Source organism: Vicugna pacos, chromosome 6 (genome assembly GCF_048564905.1).
Source record: "Vicugna pacos chromosome 6, VicPac4, whole genome shotgun sequence".
NCBI lineage: Eukaryota > Metazoa > Chordata > Mammalia > Artiodactyla > Camelidae > Vicugna > Vicugna pacos.
Genome location: NC_132992.1, coordinates 62135390 through 62142759, shown reverse-complemented (window position 1 = coordinate 62142759; position 7370 = coordinate 62135390). Strand labels below are relative to the sequence as shown.

Below are 7370 nucleotides of genomic sequence, written 5' to 3'. Positions count from 1 at the left end.
TTGTTTATTAAGGGAAATAACATTTGATGGCCCAGACTTTTGCTTTAAGTATATCTTAGCATATAAATTTAGTTATTAGGAATAATCACAGTGGGGTACACAGAAGAACAGATGTGTCAAAGGGAGCTATCATACAGAAATCAAGAAACTAAAACTTCGCCAAAGGACATTCTGTACCTTCGACCTTTCTTTCACCTCCCCGTTAACTAACCTGATCATGGGGTTCTGCTCTGTCATTAATCTGAGCTATATTGGAGTAATCAGCCTGCCGTCTGTTTCCCCAGCATTTCACTGCCCTAAGCCTGTTACTGCTGATGTTTGGCTCTATCACTCTTTGGGATGACCTTTACCAGGGAAGGCAGGCTGAGAAGATGTGACAGTGGGGACTTTAAAGTTTAGAAAGTCAGCCCTAAGTGTCTGAGGATAGATTTCCAGGGACAGTTATACTTCAGGCTCTCCTGTGACAGTCTTAGGGGACAGCACATTAGCCACAGAGCAATGCTGTGCTGTGGAGTGATTTCCTGCACATACTGAACAAAGTACTTAAACTCTGAAACCCAAACAGCATTGTCAGTTGATTATTCTATCAGATTACGTAAGCCTGGAAACTGGGATGGGTTTTTTAACGTATGCATACCTTTACAGAGAGATATTCTTTATGACATTCTGTGTGTATTGTTTATGTTTTCCAAACTTTATGGACCCTCAGTTTTCTCTTGGAAATTTTTTCCCCACTTCTGTTTTTTTTTTTGAACCACCATCAGTTACAAAATGTCTATTTCAGATGTAAAGCACTATGTCCCAGTCATGCATATACATACATATATTGGTTTTCATATTCTCTTTCATCATAGGTTATTATAAGATATTGAACATAGTTCCCTGTGCTATACAGAAAAAAAAACTTTTTAAAATCTATTTTTATATATAATGGCTAACATTTGTAAATCTCAAACTCCCAAGTTTATCCCTTTCTACCCCCTTTCCCTCAGTAACCATGTTTGTTTACTATGTCTGTGAGTCTCTTTCTGTTTTGTAGATAAGTTCATTTGTGTCATTTCTTTTTACATTTCACATATAAATTATATGATATTTGTTTTTCTCTGTCTGACTTACTTCACTTAGTCTGATAATCTCTAGATTTATTCATGTTGCTGCAAATAGGATTATTTTATTCTTTTTATGGCTGAGTAATATTTCATTGTGTGTGTGTGTGTGTGTGTGTATGCATGTATGTATGTATGTATACCACATCTTCTTTATCTAGTCATCTGTCAATGAACATTTAGGCTGCTTCCATGTCTTGGCTGTTGTAAATAATGCTGCTGTGAACATTGGAGTGCATGTATCTTTTTGAATTTATAGCCTATAATGTTAATCCTCTGTTCCAGAAAGTGAAAGAGGAGGAAGGGAGGAGAGGAAAAAATGTTTCCCTTTCTTGGCCTCAGGATGATGTCCATTTCATATGAATCTTCTAAACTTTTTTACAATGAACATTTTAATTCCATAATAAGAAAAATATTATAATAGCATGACTTTTTTTTACATAAGTTCCATATTTAATGTTATCTCCTGAAAAAATGTTTTCCACTCTTCATTTCCTTGGTCACAATTTTTACTGCTGTAAATAACATGCAGTAGTAGATCCAGAGGAAGTGATGTAGTTTGCAATTAATATTTACAACAAACAAAGGGAAGTAAGTGAAATTTTTATAACTAAAAGAAATAGGATCAGAAGGTAATATAAATCAAGGAAATTAAACATGATAGAAAAATAATATCTTAGATTTGAAATGAAGCTTAAAAGTCATCCACTTATTCTAATTTTTCACTCTCAAAAAGCAATCACCTCTACAACACCCTGGACCGATAGTTACTTAAGTTCTGCTTGACTGCTTTCAGTAATAAAGTATTCACTATTATTTATATTAGTAAAATTATATTACCACTGTTTGTTTATTATCAGCCATTTCATGGGTTGTGCCAAAAGCTTTTGCTTTGAGACCCAATCTCCTCTCCATCTCTTGGTCTAAACTTGCAAACTTCACAATATTTGTCTGGTGAGATGGATGCAGAGAGATGATGTTCTTTTTAAAAGTTTTACATTACTTATTTTTGGTCAAAAGATCAAAATTTCTACCTATGACCCTAGTAATATTTAAGCCCCCATATTTTCAATGTTAGGTGCAATTCTGATATTCCTTATTCATTCATTAATAGACAGTTTTCTCAACTTTCTTCTTATATAAAGAATTGATTTTCTTTTTAGGTCTCTTGGAGGTTCTCTCTCCCCTTTTCATGATGCCTTTCCTAATTCTCTAACTTAACTATCTGGCTTTGGGCCACTTTTTAATTCACTTTATTGATGACTTTATTCTACTAGTTGCTACAGTGCTGTGTAGCTATATCACAATATGGGACAAAAAATGTTTAATTTTTTCTTTATATAGAATTCAGAATTATTCAGGTAGCCCTTATATTGCAGAGCTAGTTCTATGTTTCATCTTCTCTTAAACTGTAGGTGGAAGGCTCCATGTCTTGTACAAGATTGTATCACCCAGTACTTATAGAGCACCTTCTAATTGTAAGGTCTGTCTCTACATAGGATGTGCAAGGAAGCATGCTATATCCTTAGTCTGTACTAAATATTGTATATATAATATAATATAATCAGATATATACATATGTATATACTAATTAGAAATTTGTACTGAATCTAGTAGAATAGAACTGTTTATATTTTGAAACTTTAAGAAACCTGACTGTAAGCAAGACTGAGACTGCTACTATTGACTTTTTCATCAGCTAACTCTTGGGCTAGTTAATAATTCTTCTAGAAGCAAGCTCCTTTCTGATGTTAATAATTTCTTGGGAGTACTGAAAAAGAATTTTTAAAAAGCAAGTGTTTCAGAAAAGAATATTAAGTGAAAGAGTGATTACAAACTATGGAAGCAATAAGGAAGATTGCATCACAGCCATGCACCAGAGCACAGGACTGATCTCTTTGCCAAACTAATGCTCTGTACCTCTTGTGCAATTACAGTTCTTTAATATAAATAGGATCATTTTTGGACTATGCCAAGAAGGATGCTAATCTATGCGTTTGCCTATAATGGTCTATTTGCTGTTAAAAGGCAAATGCAAAATTACTTATCTTCACTTTTCATGCATCGTTACACACACAAATAGAAGCACTCTATCTGATTTTAATTAGTGATTCAGATAAGAAACAAATCAAGCTTAAAGAATCTTTTGGATTTTCTGTTCTGAATTGCCTTTTATGGTGCAGACTCCAGCAGTCACTCATGACTTCTCTTGATGTGTTTTATCACAGTTTTTGAAGAATGTAGAATGTACCTGCTCTAATTAAAGATTTTACACTCAGATTTTTTCCTCCTAGCGAATACTTAAAATTTCAAATAGCCACAAAATGTAAATTTTTGTTAGCTCTATTTCCTTTGAAAGAAATCAGTGAGGAAAAAAGGATACCTAAATGAATATTACATAGCAAATAAGAAATACGTAATTTGGAAAGTGCACTAATGACATTGCTTGTGTAATTGACATAAAGGCAAAGTGTATAGCACAGTATAGTTTTTGACTCGCTCCCACCTGATTCAGACTCCAGGTCTGTCACGTTCTAGATGTGTGATCTCATGCAATTTATTTAGCCTCTGCTTCTTTCTCTTTATCTCTAACATGGGGATGATAATATCTATCTTTTAGCATTGTAATGAGAATTGAATGGAAACATGTATATGAGCTGCTTAATCATTATCACTAATGTCAAATATGGTTTCCCTTCAATTCAACATTCTTTTTTTTTTCTATTGAAGTACAGTCAGTTATAATGTGTCAATTTCTGGTATACAGCATAATGTCCCAATCATGCATATGTATACATATATTTTGATACTCTTTTTCACTAAAGGTTATTACAAGATATTGAATATAGTTCCCTGTGCTATATAGAAGAAAATTTTTAAAAGTCTATTTCTATATATAGTGGCTAACATTTGTAAATCTCAAACTTCCAAATTTATCCCTTCCCACCCCCTTTCCCTCAGTAACCATAAGTTTGTTTACTATGTCTGCAAGTCTGTTTCTGTTTTGTAGATGAGTTCATCATGTCCTTTTTTTCTTTTTTCTTTTTAGATCCCACACATGAGTGATATCATATGATATTTTTCTTTTTCTTTCTGGCTTACTTCACTTAGAATGATGATCTCTAGGTCCATCCATGTTGCCGCAAATGACATTATTTTATTCTTTTTATGGCTAAGTAGTATTCCATTGTATAAATATACCACAGCTTCTTTATCCAGTCATCTGTTGATGGACATTTAGGTTGGTTCCATGTCTTGGCTATTGTATATAGTGCTGCTATGAACATTGGGATGTATGTATCTTTCTGAATTGGAGAGCCCTCCAGATATATACCCAGAAGTGGGATTGCTGGATCACATGGTAGGTCTATTTTTAGTTTTTTGAGGAATTTCCATACTGTTTTCCATAGTGGCTGCACCAAACTACATTCCCACCAGCAGTGTAGGAGAGTTCTCTTTTCTCTACACCCTCTCTATTTGTAGACTTTTTTTCTTTGCTTCTTTTTATTTTTTTAAATTTTTTATTGAGTTATAGTCATTTTACAGTGTTGTGTCAAATCCCAGTTTAAAGTACAATTTTTCAGTTACACATGAACATACATATATTCATTGTCACATTTTTTTTTCACTGTGAGCTACCACAAGATCTTGTATATATTTCCCTGTTCTATATAGTATAATCTTGTTTATCTATTCTACATTTTGAAATCCCAGTCTGTCGCTTCCCACCCTCTGTCCCACTGGCAACCACAAGTTTGTATTCTATGTCTATGAGTCTATTTCTATTTTGTATTTATTTATTTTAGATTCCACATATGAGTGATTTCTTATGGTATTTTTCTTTTTCTTTCTGGGTCACTTCACTTAGAATGACATTTTCCAGGAACATCCATGTTGCTGCAAATGGCATTATGTTGTTGTTTTTTGTGGCTGAGTAGTATTCCATTGTATAAATATACCACAGCTTCTTTATCCAGTCATCTGTTGATGGACATTTAGGCCGTTTCCATGTCTTGGCTATTGTAAATAGTGCTGCTATGAACACTGGGGTGCAGGTATCATTTTGAAGTAGGGTTCCTTCTGGATATATGCCCAGGAGCAGGATGACTGGGTCACATGGTAAGTCTATTCCTAGTCTTTTGAGGAATCTCCATACTGTTTTCCACACTGGCTGCATCAAACAGCATTCCCACCAGCAGTGTAGAAGGGTTCCCCTTTCTCCACAGCCTCTCCAGCGTTTGTCATTTGTGGACTTTTGAATGATGGCCATTCTGACTGGTGTGAGGTGATACCTCATTGTAGTTTTGATTTGCATTTCTCTGATAATTAGTGATATTGAGCATTTTTTCATGTGCCTATTGGCCATCTGTATGTCTTCACTGGAGAATGGCTTGTTAATTCTTCTGCCCATTTTTGGATTGGGTTGTTTGGTTTTTTGTTATTAAGTTGTATCAGCTGTTTATATATTCTGGAAATTATGCCTTTTTCAGTCACATCATTTGCAAGTAAAAACAGCGGTTAGATGCCGAGAAGTAGGTGGCAATGCCTTAACCATATGCATGTTGTCAGGCCTGAGGGCCTCTTCCATCCTTGTCAAGGGGAGTGCTAACCTTCTCTCCTTTCATATAATATCAATTCAACATTCTATTAGAAGTCTAGCCAGAGCAATTAGAGAAGTGAATGACATAAAAGTTATCCAAATTGGAAAAGAAGATGTAAAATGATCTCTGTTCACAGATGAAATGATCTTTTATGTAGAAATCCTAAATATACCACAAAAAAGTTAGAGTGATTAAATTCAGAAAAGTTGTAGGACATAAAATCAACATGTAGAAATCAGTTGCATTTTTATACATTAACAATGAGCAATCCAACAAGGAAATTAAGAAAACAGTTTCATAAAAATAGCATTAAAAAGAATAAAGTACTTAGAAATAAATTTAACCAGGGTGGAAAAGACTTATACACTGTAAACTATAAAATATTCCTGTAATATATTAAAGAAAACCTAAAAATAAATAAAAAAAGAAATCCCATATCCATGGATTGGAAGACGTAATATTGTTTAGATAGTGATACACCCAAAGCCGTCTACAGAGTCAATGTAATTCCTATCAAAATATCAATGATGTTTTTTGTATAGATAGAAAAATATATGCTTAATAATTAAGTTCATATGTAATTTCAGGGGACCCCAAATAGCCAAAACAGTCTTGAAAAAGGTAAACAAAGAATCACACTTCTTGATTTCAGAACTTGCTACAAAGCTGCAATAGAAAACAGTGTGGTACCAGCATGAGAAACAGATACATAGAGAAATGGAATTAAATAGAGTCCAGAAATAAACTATTGCATATATGGTCATTTGATTTTTGACAAGGGTGTCATTTGTGGACACCCGTTAACAGAGAAAGGATAATTTTTTCAACAAAGGTGCTGGGAAAACTAGATACCTACATGCAAAAGAATGAAATTATACTGTTACCTTAGACTATATACAAAAATAAACTCCAAATAGATTAAAAATCTCAATGTAAGAACTAAAACCCTAACAGTTTTAGGAAAAAAAAAACACCTAGAGGAAGATATTAATAACACATGATTTGTCAGTAATTTGAATATGACACCAAAGTATAAGTAACAAAAAGAAAAGTAGATTAACTGGACTTCATTAAAATTTAAAAAATTTGTCCATTAAAGGACACTATCAAGAGAGTGAAAAGGCACCCCTCTCAATGAGAAAATAATTTGTAAAGCATATATCTGATAAGGTATTAATATTCAGAATATATAAAGAACTCCTATAACTCAGCAATCACTAAAATATAAACAATTCAATTTAAAAAATTCATAAGGACTTGAATAGACATTTCTCCAAGGAATATATGCAAATGACCAGTCAGCACATGCAAATATCTCAACATCATTAGCCACTAGGTAAATTTAAAAAAAATCACAGTGAGATACCACTTTACACCTATTAGGATGGCTAATATAAAAAACAGGAAAATAAATATTGGTGAAGATGTTGAAGAAATTGGAAATCTTGTGCATTCTTGGTGGGATATAAAATGGCTAGTCACTGTGCAGAACAGTTCAGTCCTCATAAAGCTAAATATAGAATTACTACATGATACAACAGTTCCACTCCTCATTAGATACCTAAAAGCTTTATCCAAACAGATACTTCAATCATATGTTCATAGCAGCAGTATTCACAATAGCCCAAAGGTTGAAGACAACCTAAACATCTACAACAGACAG

The 7370-nt window shown here is 33.5% G+C and overlaps 1 non-coding gene across 1 annotated transcript; it reads right to left on the bottom strand.

Annotated features, from left to right (window-relative positions):
• Positions 1 to 5612: 5612 nt before the first annotated feature.
• LOC116281109 (U6atac minor spliceosomal RNA) lies at positions 5613 to 5738 on the bottom strand. Its single transcript, XR_012074078.1, has one exon. It is a non-coding gene; the product is annotated as a U6atac minor spliceosomal RNA (small nuclear RNA).
• Between the last annotated feature and the right edge of the window lie 1632 nt (positions 5739 to 7370).